The sequence below is a fragment of the Thermobia domestica genome, chromosome 8 (genome assembly GCF_964235325.1).
Source record: "Thermobia domestica chromosome 8, izTheDome1.hap1.1, whole genome shotgun sequence".
Taxonomy (NCBI): domain Eukaryota; kingdom Metazoa; phylum Arthropoda; class Insecta; order Zygentoma; family Lepismatidae; genus Thermobia; species Thermobia domestica.
The window spans coordinates 102,389,551-102,408,425 of NC_137461.1; the positions used below are offsets into that span (position 1 = coordinate 102,389,551).

Below are 18,875 nucleotides of genomic sequence, written 5' to 3' on the forward strand. Positions count from 1 at the left end.
ATCGACCAAATATTTACCATTCGCCAAATACTCGAAAAAAGTGGGAATAAAATACCCCGGTACAGCAACTATTTATTGATTTTAGAAAGGCGTACGACTCGGTTAGGAGAGAAACATTATACAACGTTCTTACAGAACTTGGAATACCGAGAAAGCTAATTAGATTAATTAAGATATGTTTAAATGAATCCCAAAGTAAAGTCCGGGTAGGAAAATTTTTGTCCACGAGCTTTCACGTCGAAAATGGAGTGAAACAAGGAGATGCGTTGTCGCCATTATTATTTAAGTTTGTTCTGAATACGCTATAAGAAAAATCAAAGATAGCAACCAGGGCCTAGAGTTGAACGGTACTCACCAGGTTATGGCATATGCTGATGATGTAAATTTAATAGGGAATGATAGGAGAACAATAGAAAGAAATGCAGAGATCTTATTAAACGCTTGCAGGGACATGGATTTAGAAGTGAATGCAGAGAAAACTAAATACATGGAAGTGCGTCGGGACCGTAATAAAACAAATTATGGATGCGTTAAAATATTAAATAATACTTTTGATAAAGTGGATAGTTTCAAATATCTAGGATCAATATTAACAGAGGAAAATCATACTCACGAAGAAATTAAAATTTCGACTAAAAGCAGGGAATTCGCGTTACTATTCGGTTCAAAATCTCTTGTCGTCGCGAATTCTGTCGAGGAATTTGAAGCTTAAAATATACAAAACGATAATCATGCTTGTTGTTTTGTATGATTGCGAAACATGGTCGCTTGCTCTACGGGAAGAACATAGACTGAAAGTATTTGAGAACAAGATCCTGAGACAAATATTCGGACCGAAGAGGAATGGGAATGGGGAATGGCGGAAACCTCATAACGAGGAACTACATAATTTATACGGTTTACCCAACATTGTTAAGGTCGTCAAGTCTAGGAGGCTTAGATGGGCAGGTCATGTAGCTAGAATGGAAGAAAGTAGAAACGCTTTCAAAGTCTTGACTGGAAGACCAATCGGAAAACGACCATTAGGAAGATCTGGCGTAGATGGGAGGACAATATTAAAATGGATCTCGCAGAGATAGGAATACAAAGTAGAAACTGGATGCAGTTCTAAGGATAGAAGTCAGTGGAGAGCTTTGGTGAACGCTGCATTGAACCTCCGGGTTCCATAGGCCATAGAGTTAGTTAGTTAGTTAGTTAGTTAGATAGATAAACAAAATTGCATTAATTATATTTGAGGAGTTGTAATTTATAAGCCTCTAAAACCGCGCCCCTAAAAGTAAACTATTGCTTTTGAATTTTTTCAAGACAAATGGGTTATACCTTATTGCCAGGTTATTAATGAAACATTTAACCCGATTTATGAGACATGAACAAAATTGTCTGAGTCGTTTTTGAGAAAATGGCAAGGAAAGAAAAATTCACCCCTAAAAATAAACAATAAAGACATAATAAATTAATAAAGACAAAATGACTTATATCATATTGTCGGACTATTAATGAAATATTTATTTATGAAATATAAACAAAATCGCCTGAGTTGTTTTTCTATAAAATCGTCCGAAAATAACTCCTCAAGAGTAAACTTCTCCTTGTATTTTTTTAAAAGACAAATGAGTTATGACTTATTGTCAGGTTATTATGACACATTTGGGCTTATTTATCTGTGCATAGTTACAAAATACTCTTGCAACTCTGGATGGGTAGATAAAACTTTGCTTGATCGAGTGCTTCAGAAATACCAAGTTGTGTAGTTCTTATGCTGTTGGCTGTTACATAAAGAAACAAAACCTGGGCTATAAGTAGTTGAGAATACGCTAATCATTTATCTATTATTATATAGGCAAAATTATCTGCTATATACGTAAAAATACTGTCCTGTGTTGAATGTAAACAAGCCAAATCTGGTGAGCAAGTGTTGCCAACCTACTTTAATCTTCTGAGAACTTTCGAGATATCGAAGTTTCGACATGAGTTGTGGAGAATGTCTGAAACCTGTCCCTCGGCAAGAAGCATTAAGTAAAATTCAGTGAGAAATATGCTTTAAATTATGGCACGCTAAATGTGTTCGTTTAAAAGAAACGGATGTTGAGTACTTTAAAAATGAAAAACAATTATGGTTTTGTCAAGTATGTCGAAAGAAAAGGCTATCCATTATGCATATTGAAACACCTGAGTCAGTGTCTCCATCTCTTGCCTAAATTTATTAACTGCTTCAAAGTTTGAAAACTGAAATCGAGGGATTAAAGAAAAATAATAGTGAAATTGAAAAGAGCTAGGGAAATCATTGGATCTCGCTCTCGAAAAACTTGATGAGACCATGGAGACAATCAAAAACGCAATGCGAGAAAATAAGTGGGTGTATGAAAACAATAGAACAGTTGAAAGATGAAAATTTGCAGCTTAAAAACAACCTAAACATACTCAAAGTGAATTAGAAGAACTTGAACAATACGGTAAAAGAAATGTAATTGAAATATACGGTATACCATAAAAGCAGAATGAAGACACATACCAAATTGTAAAGGATATTGGTAGGGTATTAGATGTAGAGATTAAGCGTGAATCAATAGATGTCTGTCATAGCCTTAAGAAACTCCCCCATCAAACAGCTAGAGGTATTATTGTAAAGTTTATAAGAAGGGAAGATAAAGATAAATTCTTTGCGAGGAGAAAAGTAAAACGTAACTTGAATATGAATCAATTGGGTTATATGAGCGAAGGTATAGTTTACATTAATCAGAGTCTTATTATTTATCGTAAAAAGATTTTTGGACAAGCTAGGAAATTGAAACAGGAAAAGAATTATGCTTATTTATGGGTTGACAATATTAGGAGAATCTTTCTGAGAAAAATCTAGGGGATCCTGTAATTCAATTAAAAACTATGGATGATGATGTAGCATTGTCATAAGCCAAGGAATTGAGGAAATCTTTGAACATAAAATAAAGTCATGTATATCAATAAGATAAATAAATATATACTATCAAAATGTTAGGGGTTTAAGAATGAAAACTTATGATTTATATTTAGTTATTTTGGTAGCTGGTGACTTTAATATGCCATTAATTAGTGTTACGTATTATAACCTTTTGAATTTGGATATATACTGTAGAATCTTTGCTATTTTTACATAATTTGTACTCTTTAAATGATATAAAAAAACTAATTCTAGAACATTGGATTTAGTCCTTAGTAACATTGGAAATGATATTGTGGTACAAAGATGCGAATTATCTCTTATAAAAGAAGATTTGCATCATCCTGCACTAGAAATTAATATTCTATTCAGGGATCATGCCCGTATGCAAAAAATGAAGTAAACCCTATATTCAATTTTCATAAAGCTGATTTTTAAGAAGGTATCAGTTAATTCAAGATAAGGACAATTTGATAACATTGAAGATGCAACAGAAACTTTTTAAACTATAATGCATGAAATAATCATTAAAACAGTAACTATGAAATGAGAATGCAGTGTTAGAAAGTATTCTTGTTGGTTTACAAAAGATATAATTGATGTGCTAAAATTAAAGGAGTATTATAGAAAACATATGAAAGGCTCTGAATATAATAGTGATATCTACAAAATTATGAGAAGGTATTAGAAGAAAATGATACGTAATGTGTATGAATGCTATGTTAAAGAAAGTGAAAACGAAATTAAAGAAAATGTAAGATCATTTTAGTCTTAGGTAAAAGAAAAATAGCAATAATTTTAGTGATAATATTATGATGTTGAATGTTGCTTTACTGGATACAAACAAGCAAGTGGTCGATGGTTTCGCAAATTATTTCCATTCAGTATATGATAAAAATGTAGCATCATATAACTATTCTGATTCAATGCAAATGGAAGTAATCACAGTTTGATAATTGATTAAATTTCAGACGAGGAATATAAAAGAGCCACTAAACCCGAAAGAGCATTTGGACTGGATGGAATTCCTCCGTATTTGATAAAAACGTATTCCGAAATTTTACATGAGCCATTGATTACATTATTTAACTTAGTACTTAAAACACGTACATTTCCAAAAATTTGGAAAACACCTAGGGTATCACCAGTTTTTAAAAGTGGGGATAATAGTAAAATAGAAAATTATCAACCAATAGCCATAGTTTGTGCACCGTTGAAACTTCTTGAACAAATATCATATGAACGTATTCTCAATCACATAAAAAGCTATGTTTGCGAAAACCAACATGGATTCTATTCTGGTCTGTCAACAGTAAAAATTTACTTAATTTTACTCAATTTGTCCACGAGGTTATTCAATATCCTAATCGTGTAGATGTAATGTACAGGGTATTTCAAAACAACACCGACAACGTTTAAGAGGTGATTCCGAACACCAAGATGAGACGAAAAGTATAAACTAACATGGGTGCACAAATGCTTCCTTTCGGAGTTATAGGCTGCCAGAAACATGAGAAAATGAACTTTGAAAGTCAATAGCTCCAATACTATGGGATCTACCGTAGTCGAGTCAAGACTTTACTTAGGAACTAGTATGTGCCGTATCCAAATATCCATGTTTCAGAATCCTGCAATGCTTCCAAAAATTTTTTTACAGATTCATTTGGTGAGTACTTCAAATTATATGCCCATAGCCAAATTCCCTCTATAAAAATTGTTGCATGAATGTCTTAGAATTCTGAAACATGCATTTTTGGATAGCGTACATATTAGCTCCTAAGTGAAGTCGTGACCCGACTGCGGTAGGTCCCATAGTTTCCGAACTATGTACCTTTAAAGTTCATTTTTTACGCTTTCAACAGCCTATAGCTTCGAAAGGAAGCATTTGTGCACCCAGGTTGGTCTATATTTTTTGTCTTATCTTGGTGTGAGGAATTATAACCACTCGGTGTCGGGGTCTCTGTTCGTGGTCCTGTCCTCCGTGGTCCTGCCAATAAGTATTCTCCTGAGACCAGAATTTACCTAGATAGGAAAATGAAAGACCTCTCCAAAAAGGGGTTACAAATTGTTTCCAAATCGCTCGTCGGTCTCAATGATGAGATGAGAATTAAGCGCCGAGAGGTTTGGGTGTCTCGTCTCGAAAACCTCACGCACGATCAGACGGTCATCCAGACCATAACGCACGCAAACATCACTCGCACAAACAACGAAAACACACTGGATTAAATAAAACTATACTTATTTATTAGAACACTATTATATAAAACAAATAACGAAGAGAAATGAACACAACACTTAACACAGAATATGTGTAATAATTTTCATCACTGAAATCAGACTTTGCCTTTTTAATGCAATGTAGACCTATATATATATGAGATTATATCTGAAATTTCACTATGATGGCTTCTCACACACCTTGATGCACTTGGGGGAGATTAGCACTTGGGAAAGGATCACTGGGGTAATCCCATGTAGTATCCTGGTTGGTACTCCAAACAGTGCTGAAGAGTCAACGTGAGTCTTCAGCGAAATAATTTCCGAAGAGGAATGCTGATGTTGGAGGGCGCGTGTATAAATTTTTAGCGTACAAGGTTTGAGAACCTGGGAATTTACTAGTTGGGGCTAGCCGTAAGAAAACGTCCTTCGCCGGCTAATAGCTTGTAATACTTAACACAAATTCATACTTAATTCCCGACGCAACGTGCGTAGTGGCTGCACACAATATCGGAGTCAAACTTCCTGAGCGCTAAAGTTCCAGATGAGAGCGTCAATGGTTGACTGAAGAGTGTTGGCAGTTCATTCCAAAATCCACTCAGTTAAATCACCTGTATGCACATGCAAACGGAATATAGATAATAATTTATGTTAATTTTAGTGTACTGGCTACGATGCACGAGACACTGCGATAACTCGGACGTGAGAAAGTACAGATAACGAGCTGCAAAACCAACGTGACTGGCGTCACTTTGGTCACTTGAACATCTGGTCATCCAGTATTTCTCTAAACTACCGCAATATTTCCATAAGCGATTAAAGAAAGCACTTAATTTAGTTCCAAATAACTGCAGAATATATATTGTGCATAATAATAAGTCAGGGAGAAACACTGACAAGGTTCGTCGCTGACAAATATTCTCACCAAAAAGCAATGTTTTAAATATATATATGAAAAAATAATGAAAGACTTCTTTGTCCAGTTGTATGGGAAAGAAGCAATTCCCACCAAAGGAAGAACTTACATACGTCGCAGAATAAAGTATAAATCGAAAAAATAGTCACTGTCTTCACGAAATATACAGAGTGTCCACAAAAATACTTCTATAACCTGGTGGCGGTTATAGATTTGACATCCGAAACGCGGAACGACCTGTTAAGTGCACACGTAGACAGGTTGAGAACCTCTGGCCGTATAATGACATTCAAATAAAATTAGGGTTTTCACCAAAAATTTAAAATCAGTTGGTTGGCAGCACTGTGGTATAGTGTGAGACTTACGTGTATAAACGTTGAATGTTTTTTTACCTGAAAAAGGACTATTTAAAATAGTTAAATAACTTGTTCACTCACTACAACATGATGAGGTTCCTGTGTGAGCAGTATTCGATCCAAATGTTCCATAAAGTAATAAGATCCTCTTGAACGATTGACGCAGTAGGTTTTCCTTATCTTCCGTTTCTTTACATGTTGAAACCATGCTGTCTTCCTGTGTTGAATGTCGTCCACGGTTCTCCAACGATGAGTTGATGAGGGGAGAAGAGGATATTTTTTAACACTGGTGTGAGAAGCTAGGTATGGTTATATAACACCTGTATGATAACTTCACTAAAAATGCGCAAAAAGCGTTTATAGGGCTATTAATATTCTTACTTTTTTAAAAACAGTAATAAATCCTTTTTTAAACACTTGTAAATACTTTTCGTAAAATGTTTTAAGTGTTCCGTTTCGATCACTTTATTTGATATAATATGAAGTAAATATATACACTCAATAACTATTCATGAAAATATCGAGTTAAAGAATTATCAAACATTGCAATAAAAGTTAGTAAATGTCTTCTTTTATATATATTGATATCTATATTTTAAATATTAAAATATGAATGAATATGGAAGTAGCAAACGTGTTAAACGTATTTAAATATTATAATTATTGTCAAAGTTTCGATATTACTACAATATGTTTGAAAAACATGAAAATCATTGAAAAAGTAAAATGAATAAAGATGTAAACACATAATAAACTGACAATATGTAAACAAAATAAGACTTTCACCTGTATGTTCTTTTTTAAACGTGCCTTGTGTTGTTTGGCAGAAAAGAACGAAAAATCGTTTTTCCAAAATAAAAAAATAAACTTAAGTGTCAAAAATGTCGTTCATAGTGATTCCAACAAACAAGCATGATTCTGCATATCAAAGAAAAGACTGTGATTTCGTTGACATGTATGAAGAAAATTCGGCACGCCATAAGATCAAAACGCCATCCACTCGCCATGTGAAAATCGAGACTTTATTTCGATAATGCTCAATGTAAAAAATGATTCATTCTGAAAAAACTTATTATTAGCTTAGGCCTAGAATAATGGTTATTCACTTCCAAAAACGTAATCATTGTAGGGTTACCAGAATAGGTGGCTACTATCTGCAAAAAAACTTATTTATAAAGCGTTGAAAACTATAGTGTTGATCCAAGTTTTTCGAAGGTCTGAATCAAGGTAGTTGAATCCAGTGGCGGCGGTTGGACGTTAAAAGTGAGGGGGCACGACATGATCTGAATATTTGTATATAAATGTTAGTTTTCCCGGTTGTTTCTAACATTTTGTTTGACGAAAGGTTGTATAACTAATAGGATACTATATTTTCAGTTAAAATACCGTATATCGTATATAATAGTTTATTAAGTAAATTGAGAACAACAACGCAAGTAGATACTAGCCCTTTGTACTCTTAAACAACGAAAGTGTAAGAAGAGATTTGATTCCTTGCTCATGAACATCTTAAAATTCTGTCTGGAAAATTGTGTGATCAGATTATTTAATAAATTTGCAAAACAAATAAATAGAAAGGATAATATTAATCACAGTAATGAATAATGATGCTTGTTTTGCAAAAGTTATATTGAAACTGAGGATTAATGAAAAACTTAATATTTAATTCCACACATGCTATTAAATGTATGTTATTACTCTTAGAAAATGAAAGACAGTAAATACTACAAGCATATGCTACGACATTTAAAGAAATATTTGCTTTCGCAACTTCTTGAAATATGTTCGTTGCCATTAGGTGCAGATTTCATTTTCTTGGAACACATCAAAACACAACAATACTTACAATCCACACTTCAGTTATACAAAATAAACTTAAAACCTAGAATTATGTTCAATTTACTAAATTTTATTGTATATACACTCGTACATCCATAAACACAACACTTCACTCGTATATTACACTACAAAACAATGGAAAAGGTAGAAGTTGTTTCTTATCACGCTCTTTTTAATCGATATCCCTTACTTTAGAAAGAAGAAAAGACATTTTAGGAACTGTCAATTTTTGTGCAATTAAAGAATAACTTGTGAAATAGGCCCTACTTTTTTGCATAATGTTCTTTCGATTAGCTTCAAAGCAGCTCACTAACATATCGAGCCCTTGTAAGAAGAAATGAAAGTATGCTGAAATTGTGCTCCAATAGGTTATTTTTTGGGGTTATTTTCTGTGGCAATTAAAACGCAATTACTGTAGCTTTCTTTACTCCACGGGAAGACAACCAATACGTATTCACGCAACAGCAAATATTATATGGCAGCATTTTTTCCTATTAATCAGTAACACATACAAAATCGTTACATTTCCAAATGAAACTATATACATTAATTGGTTACTTAAAAAAAGTGCGGGGGCAACTGCCCCCCTTTGCCTCCCCTAATCGCCGCCCATGGTTGAATCACTAGTCCAAACATTCCTGAAAACAAACGGTCATTACACAATGAATTGACCAAAACCATAGGTGGGAAAAATGTGTATACTACACGTACTTACACACAAAATATGCAATCGTATCTCACGAAGCAAAACTAGAAACGTGAAAAGGCCTGCAACCATAGGCACTTACAAAATGTTTCTATACATAACTGAAACATCAACACTTTAATATTCAGTAAAATACATGTATGTTCCCTGGAACATAACGTGTCTTCCACCTAGAAAAAGATGTGTAAACTCACAAAATACAAATGCTCTCGTAGCATCGTAAAATGTCTCTGCAAGACAAAATACATGAGACCTATTAAAAGAAAAACATGAGATACAAACGAGAATATAGTCAACGACATTACAACTTTCTGGTAGGGCGGAAACATCTAAATTAAATTTCCTACAAGACAGCTGTAACAAGCTTCCTTAGGCATCTTTGCTACAAAATATTCAAACTGGTATTATTAACGCATAAAATTCAGTCATCGAGCATATAAAATAATTAACAGAAAGTAATTTTCATAAAACGCTATGGCTTCATGCTGTTGGAAAGAAAGAAAATAAGTTTATTTTTCGGGATCTATATCGAATTCGAATAGTTTCTAGGACATACTGTAACTGAAATACAATTTTCTCAAAATTAATAAAAACATTCCAACACATTAGCATACAAATCCACATAATAGAATTACGGTTCATATATTTTCTTCTAAAATAAAAATATTACTGCTTTAGTTCGGAGAATATGCTATTCACACGACATTCCTGCACATACTATTAATCAATAAGGAAATGCCTGTTTTCACTCGTTTAAGGCTTAGCCTACTTTCCGTTCTAAACTTTTCTCTTCGAACAAAATATATCGTGTCACATGCTGGAAATTCAAATAAGTCAAAATCGGGTAAATGACGTAAATGAGGTTCAACAAAATTACAATAAACACATCAAAATGAAAACGAAAATCTAAGATTAACACTGAAAAAGCAATTTGAGATTGATTATAAAGGTAGAATTTCATATTCTACGCATGAAATTACATACTGATTTCAATTACAAATATACAAGGTATATATAATTAACAACAAAAAATTTTCTTATCCTGCGGATCTCGATACATTCTTTCTTTTCTAAAAAAATCCTAAAAGGAAAATCAAACATTAATTGACAGTCATACGTATGATAATATGTTTAAGAATTTGGAAAGTGGGAAGGGATTCTAAAAAGAATTTAAGAATTTTAAAACACTAAAAATATATTATAACGCTAAAATAACTTCCCACTGGCTGAGGTACGGAAATCTTGCCAATATTTCAAATTGCAAATCCCCTACGCATGTAACGTAATTAATAATTTGGAAGGTGGGAATGGATTCTAAAAAGAATTTAAAATTTAAAACATTTAATAACAATATATTATAAGGTCAAAACATCTTCCCACAGGCTGAGGGTGCGGAACTGCGCTAATAGTTCAAACCGTTTTTAGATAAATACGGTTCCCCTACTCATGCAGAATGCGTTTTTACTAAAAAAAAATCTTAAATTCAATCATCTGAAATAAAAATCAATGACACTAAACTAATAGTAAGTCATTAATAAGGTCTGCAACATTGATATATAGTTAACTGTATGAAATACGACGTTGAGCCAAGACAGAAAAAAAGAAAAAGAATCAATCAGCTGTGTGTCGCCGGTTATTCATTGGCATAAACGGGTGGTCGAAAATGCAGCGGCTATGTTACCAAAACAAGAAAAAGAAGGAAAAACAATAGCTGCTCTTCGGTAAACAGTTAAAAACTGGAAGCAAAAAGGAGTTTTAAAAGAAAGACGTAGTTCTTCTTTTCGTATCCAGGTGTTCTAATCAAAAAAGGAAGAAAAATGAACACATGTTTATCACCTAACAGTTGAAAGAAAGATTAAAAGAAATGTGTGGCTTTCCTGGAAGAAAAATTTATATAAACATACAGTCTTGGTTGCCTTTTTTTCTTTTCCTATGATTACTATTTCTACTTTGATAATTACGGTTTGTTCGTCTATTCGTACAGCGGTTACCTCTATGTAGAAATCTATGCTTAATGTTGTCACACAAGTTGCGGTTCCTGTCTCGTTTGTGATAACTCAGGTTACGTGACCGTGATTTACGACTCCTTTTGTATCGGTTATTCTTTCGTGTGCGATCTTGGTTCTGATTGGCTTTAAATTTTATATTGTTTAACATCTGGTCATCGTATCCTTGCTTATTGCAATAACTGTAACCTTGTTTGCGCTTTTCTCTCTTTGGTTTGTGGTAGTTGTTTTTGTGCGCTTACGACCTCTGTCGTCTACAATCATATGGTGGTAATTTTCACTACTACTTCTACTACTATCGGTGTCACTTGATTCAGAATAAATAAAATCATTACTACGTCTATTACGAGGTTGATTCAAAATATCTCTCTCTATCTGGGACTCTGATTCTGCCGCTTCCTGCTTATTAGGAGTGTCAGTCTTTACTTCAAATTCTAATTCCAAAGTTTTGTTTACACTAGGAATATCAGTCATTGATTGGAATTCCAATTCTTGAGCTTCATGTTCATTAGAAGCATCTGACTGTACTTGGGGTTCACATTCCAATGTTTTGTTTGCAGCGCTCTCTGTTTCTTGATTGTTTTCACTATACACATCCCGTAAAGCGTCAATCTTTTGACCTAATCCACTCTTTAGTTCTTTTTCTAATCTGTCAATATTCTCTTTATTTCCCTGTTCTAATCTAGCTAGGTTTTCATTATTCTCAGCACGGGACTCTTTACTTTCTTTCTATAATCTATCTAGGTTCTCTCTATTTTCCTTTTTTAAATCTTCAATATTCTCTTTTAAAAGTAAACTTATCTTAGTAACCATATCTACTTCCTGGTGTGCCGTTTTGGACAAGAATAAAACTTAAAACGTATGATTACAATAAAATATACTATTACGAAACAATATGATTAAAATGACCTGAAAGAGAAGTTTTCTATTCAAATTCCTGGTACTGAGCTGAAAGAGAAATGGTATATTAAAATATTAATCTTATGAGTATTCGAGCACCAACGGTCTCGATTCGGGTCCCTGTTCGGGCGCAATTTATTTATAACCACCCGGTGTCGGGGTCTCTGTTCGTGGTTCTGCCAATAAGTATTCTCCTGAGACCAGAACTTACCTGGATAGGACGATGAAAGACCTCTCCAAGAAGGGGTTACAAATTGTTTCCAAATCGCTCGTCGGTCTCAATGATGAGATGAGCATTAGGCGCCGAGAGGTTTGGGTGTCTCGTCTCGAAAACCTCACGCACGATCAGACGGTCATCCAGACCATAACGCACGCAAACATTACTCGCACAAACAACGAAAACACACTGGATTAAATAAAACTATACTTATTTATTAGAACACTATTATATAAAACAAATAACGAAGAGAAATGAACACAACACTTAACACAGAATATGTGTAATAATTTTCATCACTGAAATCAGACTTTGCCTTTTTAATGCAATGTAGACCTATATATATATGAGATTATATCTGAAATTTCACTATGATGGCTTCTCTCACACCTTGATGCACTTGGGGGAGATTAGCACTTGGGAAAGGATCACTGGGGTAATCCCATGTAGTATCCTGGTTGGTACTCCAAACAGTGCTGAAGAGTCAACGTGAGTCTTCAGCGAAATAATTTCCGAAGTGGAATGCTGATGTTGGAGGACGCGTGTATAATTTTTTAGCGTAGAAGGTTTGAGAACCTGGGAATTTACTAGTTGGGGCTAGCCGTAAGAAAACGTCCTTCGCCGGCTAATAGCTTGTAATACTTAACACAAATTCATACTTAATTCCCGACGCAACGTGCGTAGTGGCTGCACACAATATCGGAGTCAAACTTCCTGAGCGCTAAAGTTCCAGATGAGAGCGTCAATGGTTGACTGAAGAGTGTTGGCAGTTCATTCCAAAACCCACTCAGTTAAATCACCTGTATACACATGCAAACGGAATACAGAAAATATTTTATGTTAATTTTAGTGTACTGGCTACGATGCACGAGACACTGCGATAACTCGGACGTGAGAAAGTACAGATAACGAGCTGCAAATCTAACGTGACTGGCGTCACTTTGGTCACTTGAACATCTGGTCATCCAGTATTTCTCTAAACTACCGCTATATTTCCATAAACGATTAAAGAAAGCACTTAATTTAGTTCCAAATAACTGCAGAATATATATTGTGCATAATAATAAGTCAGGGAGAAACACTGACAAGGTTCGTCGCTGACAAATATTCTCACCAAAAAGCAATGTTTTAAATATATATATGAAAAAATAATGAAAGACTTCTTTGTCCAGTTGTGTGGGAAAGAAGCAATTTCCACCGAAGAAAGAACTTACATACGTCGCAGAATAAAGTATAAATCGAAAAAATAGTCACTGTCTTCACGAAATATACAGAGCGTTCACAAAAAATACCTCTATAACCTGATGGTGGTTATAGAATCAACTCTCAAACGTTGTCGGTGTTGCTTCGAAACACACTGTATATTGATTTTGCAAATGCCTTTGACATGATTAATTATGATATGCTTCTTGGAAAACTTTCGATCTTAGGATTTTCGTCGAGATTAATCAGATTATTCACATCATACGTGAGTCAAAGAAAGCAATATTTAAGTTTTAAACAGTCAAAATCATTTTATTATAATATGAATTCCGGATTACCACAAGACTCAAACTTGTGGCCCTTTTATTCCTACTCTTTGCAAATGATCTGCCGAGGTATATTAAGAACTCTAAATGTTTATTGTATGCAGATCATGTTAAGTTGTATAAAGAAATACAAATAAATTTGTGATATATTAAAACTACAAGAAGATTTAAACAATATTTGTACATGGGATATAAGATATAAATTTTAGCATTAAAAATGTAAGTTTATGATATTTACAAAACAAAGAATTGCAACTGAAACTTTTCCATATTCAATATGAAATCAATATTTGGAGCGTATGTTCATGTGTAGGGACTTAGTAGTTACATTTAGCAGCGAAATGTCATTTAATAAACACGTTTTATTGATTACACAAGATGCTTTTAAGCAGTTGGGGTTTCATAAGTACTAAAATGTTTACAGACGTAAATGTCATTGTAACTCTTTTTAAAAGTCTAGTACTGCCAAAATTGGGATATGTCCAGTGATCTGGGCAGCTAAATATAAAACTCAAGAAAGCCTGATAGAAATAATACAAAAAAGATTTCTAATGTACTTATATTATAAGAAAAGAGGACAATCTGCTCTTGTAAATAGATCATCTTACTCTAACTTCTTAAGTGAGTTTAATTATGTTAAACTTTCTGATAGATGTATCATTGCACAAGAAGTATGTCTACTCAAAATAGTAAATAGCATATTTGATAATAGTGACTTTTTAAAATAAGGGTGGTCACGAATTTCTTTTACTTCTTGATAACCGATAATGTAAGTTTTCCCGTTACTCCTTTATAAATTCTAATGTAAGGTTTTCCATTGTTTTAGATTGTGTTAACGATGGCTAATACTTCCAGTTACAGTATTGAAGAACGTGTTATTGCAAGGTATTGGGTGCATGAGATGAACCCAGACCTCACCACTTCTGATAATGCGGTGTGGAGGTTCATAAAAGTCATTGTTACACAAAACCGTTATGATACCACTGCCGAACTGACAGAAGCTCTGAATCAAGCTTTCAATCAAGTCACGCCTGCAATGCTCCTGAAAATGTCGCACAGAACCTGGGGCGAATTATCATTTGCCATGTGAATGACGGTCGACAGACTGATCCTTTAACTTAATGTTTCCTATCTCAGCGAAACTTCTCGAAAGCACTGTTGTACATGTGATTCAGTTCTTTCCTTGTAGTTATTTATGTAAGTTTAGTGGTTTACATTACTAATTTTCAGGGGTAAGGGGACTTTGTGGCCACCCTGTACATCAAATTTAATATCAGAGACAGAACTTTGAGAACAAGAAATCTGTTGTGGTATAAAATATCCAAAACAAATACGTAGAATAATTCACCGTTGGTCAGAATGTGTAAGCTCTATAACAATATAGCACAAACTGTAGAAGAATTTGATCTTAATCTGCAAGAGTTTATAAATTTAATCAAAAATAGATTTTACCGAATAATGGTACAGAATAAAATAAACAGCTATGGGCGTAATTATGGACTCTACCTATATATTGATATCTCCTTCCTTGGACGTATATGTGGGTGTGCCTAGATATGTAACCATATATGTAAAACCTATATACATTCATGGTATGTACTTAAATATGTGTATCTGAAAATATTGAGAAGCATAGACCTAAATGTTGTTTATAGTGATATTTATTATCTAATTTTGTGTATCTGAGAATTCTTCTTGCCATTTTGTATTTTTATTTTTATTTTTATTTTTTATTTTTCTGCTTTTTTATTATTATTTTTTCTTTTTATCATTTGTTTATATAGCAATTGAATCTTTATATAATAGATTGTGAGAGCCTTCTGTAAATGGAGAATTTTTCTCTGTTGAAGGTAAATAAACAAATAAATAATTAAATAGAATAAATTTTATTATCACTACCGTTACTAGTTACGTTTTCGTTCTTAAATGTTTTCGGTTTGGTAACATCGCATTCGAAACAGAAGCACAGTGTATATTGTGTTCTTTGCATGCATTGTAGGCACAATGGATTAGACGCACGTCGGTCTGAAGTATTTACTCGCCACTTTAATCTACATGTTAGTTGAGTTATGATTCCTCATAGTCACCACCGTGACACAGATTAATGCTATAATGGTAATGTATAACTGAGACATTTAGGTCTGTTTTGTAATCCTTTTAGATCAGGTTCTTCCTTCATTCGTTTCGACTTCCTACCTATCCAACATTCTCTAGTAATTGTTGTAATACAAAGAAACGTCACTACCATAATAGTCATTGCCGTTACGTTTCTTAACGTTACACTTAAACAGAAAGAATGTGTACTTTACGTCAAATGTTCTGAGAACTATCATCGTAAATATTCTGAAGAAATTCAGAAGATGCATTTTGGTGTTTCTCGCAAGCAAGTATCATTCCATACATGTGTTGCATATGTTTCTTCGCTTCACCGATAAAATATTTTGTCATTTTGCACTATCTCAGAATGTACAAAACATGATATGCTCAATTAAGTTCCGTACTAACTTACATTAAACTGACATCATAGATTGATTATTTATCGATAATGATGAACCGATAAGCCAGTATTATTCTAGAAAAAAACGTATTCTCGTTTTCAACTTTGTCTTTTAGTGAGTACAATTTTAAGTTTGTGTCATAGATTTTCTGTGAAACAAACTACGGAAAAAGTGCTGTAGACGGTATTCGTGGGGCAGTTAAAAGACAAAATGATCGATTAGTTTCATGTGGACACGATTTAGATTATGCTAAAACACCGTTCCATGCGATAAATAGGTCCAAAACTTCAGCAATTATTTTTTTTTCATTGACCCTCCTGAAATTTTGGATGTTGATTCTATAGTTCCTACAAAGTTGCCAAAGATACCAGATATGAAGAAACTGTACCAAACAATCTCAGAGAAAGAAAGAGAGAGAGAGATAGAAGTGGGAGAGAGAGAGAGTTATTTGTATGTAAGAATTATTTTCTGTTTCTACAACAGATCCAAAGTGTGTAGTTGTTTAAGGCCCATAAAATAGACATGCCAAATATGCAACAGGTTATTTTTTATTGTAAGAAAACACAATATTCGTGAATATAGCAGTGCTATATATTGTTACAAAAGGAGCGTTATTTGTATGCGAGAATTCATTCCTCTTTCTGAAACAAATCAGCAGTACAAAAAATTAGCATAACTAAATTTTTTGTCATGTCACTAAATTTTGGCTTGAAGCAACTGCCTGTTTTGTCAGCAGTAATAGTTATATATTTCATTATCACGATGTGAACTGTATTTTTGTGGGTATTATTATTATGATTATTGTGTTATTATTTACTAACTGTATTAGTAGGGGCTTGGTCCAGAAATGGTGTAACACAAATAAAATTTTCTACTATTTTTGTATTTTTTGTCACTTTATTATAGTATTTTTATACTCAAACATTTTGTAGTCTTTTCTGGTATCTGAGAAGAATACAAAAATGTTTGGATTTATAAATAGTGTAATGAAGTGAACAAATGCAAAAGTACCCTCTAATTTACACCATTTCTGCACTAAACCCCTGATATAAAAATACTACTTAGTATATTATTACATATGTATCACTATATTCTGTAGAAAGTATTCCTATAATTGTTATCCTGTGTCATTAGTCATCACCATCACATTTACATCATTACCATCACAATAATGTATATTTTGGTTGAATAATCTACTAACAAATGACTAATACTTTAAATTTTTCATTGTAAAATGTTTTTTACATGTAGGTTTCCCGATTTGTAACGTAATACTGCCTTTTAAACAGGGAAAAATATAGAATAAAACTAAAATTGGGAAAAACGTTACAATAACGACAAATAAATCTAAGAAGTTTAGGTAGGAACTTTGTCAAGTATTTCAGAAAATATAAACGTTCCTGCGCTGACCTGCATAAGGTATATTTGCCACATTATATGAGACATATCTACGAAAAAAAAAAAAATCATATCAAAATAGAAATACTTTTTCTTCACATTTTACATCTCCAATTGGGACTCTAATCGTAAAACGGCCCATTTAGACTGTTTAACTAGCCTAACTATTTTCTTTCTTACGAACTCCTCCGTTTCAACTGTACTTTCTGACTACACACACCAGATAACTTATACGTAACATCCACTTCTGCCGTAATACTGGGTAATCTTCACTTTTAAAAGCATAAATACTATACCATTTGTATGGATCAACTACAAACAATTATACAATGCAATGTTACTAAATACAGTACACCTTGTCCGAGCATTCTAACATTTTCCCGAGTGTTGCCGAAAAAACAAACATGATACTTCAGATAATCAAGTCAGTACAGTTACAAAAACTTCAATAAATTATTTCTGCTTTTCAAATATTCATCTCGTTATTTCATATTTCAAGATAGGGCATGCACTATGTACTATTAAAATGCACTATTTACTCAAAAATATCAGTTTAATTGCTGGTCAGAAACATGATTTAAAAACTCCTGAACGAGTTTTCTAGATCAAGATTCAAAATTGCCCTTTCCCCTCCTTCAAAGAAGCGTAAGTTCACTGTCCCTTCTCGTATAGGCACAAAAGTAATACTATCAAAACCACGTATTAAAAATGTGTGATTGAATAAAATCTAATACATATGGTATAAATTTCACAATATAAATATTAGAGAAGAACTTACAAGTTATGTGGACAACATAAACTTTTTTAAAAATATTTTTCTTGCCGAATACTAGCACTATATGAATTTGTTAACTAGTCTCAGCGCACTGTAGCGAAACAAGAACTAACGTGCTATTTGTTTCGGTAACAACTAACTTTCTAAGAAATTGTTTCGTGCATAAGAAACTGAAAACATTTAAATTATCATTAAATAGCTGTATCTTAGGCAATTTCCTTAGTGTTATCAACGCACTGAATATCTTCTTTTGTCTCTTATTTCAAGGTTACAAACAATGAAGTTGCTGACATTGCCACTTTCCGTGACAAATGAAAACTTACCTGATAAAGAAATATGTACTAAAAAGAAGTAGTTTCACTGTCAAATTATACTTTTGAAGCAGTCCTTAAACATAAGAATGTAGATATGGATAGAGCGCGGCGTAGGTTCACGATATACTGTAGCCGACCCCCGGTGGGAGAACATCGAACGCACTATACTGGCTGATACTACATTTTAAATGTAGAGCGTTCACCTCCGGTGCTTGGGGTCCCGGGTTCGATCCCAGCTCGCGCCGTGTGGACTTTGTGGTGAACAAACACCGTGCTCGTGGGTCTTC

At 33.5% G+C, this 18,875-nt stretch overlaps 1 protein-coding gene across 3 annotated transcripts in view; it reads right to left on the reverse strand.

Annotated features, from left to right (window-relative positions):
• Positions 1-18,397, reverse strand: part of LOC145691795 (glycerophosphocholine cholinephosphodiesterase ENPP6-like) — an 87,454-nt gene extending 69,057 nt beyond the window's left edge. For 2 of the 3 annotated variants that reach the window (XM_081767106.1, XM_081767108.1), the window contains exon 1: positions 18,278-18,397. The gene's annotated coding sequence lies outside the window, so the exon portion shown is untranslated. The remainder of the gene's footprint in view (positions 1-18,277) is intronic. The other variant, XM_081767107.1, reaches the window with a different exon arrangement.
• Between the last annotated feature and the right edge of the window lie 478 nt (positions 18,398-18,875).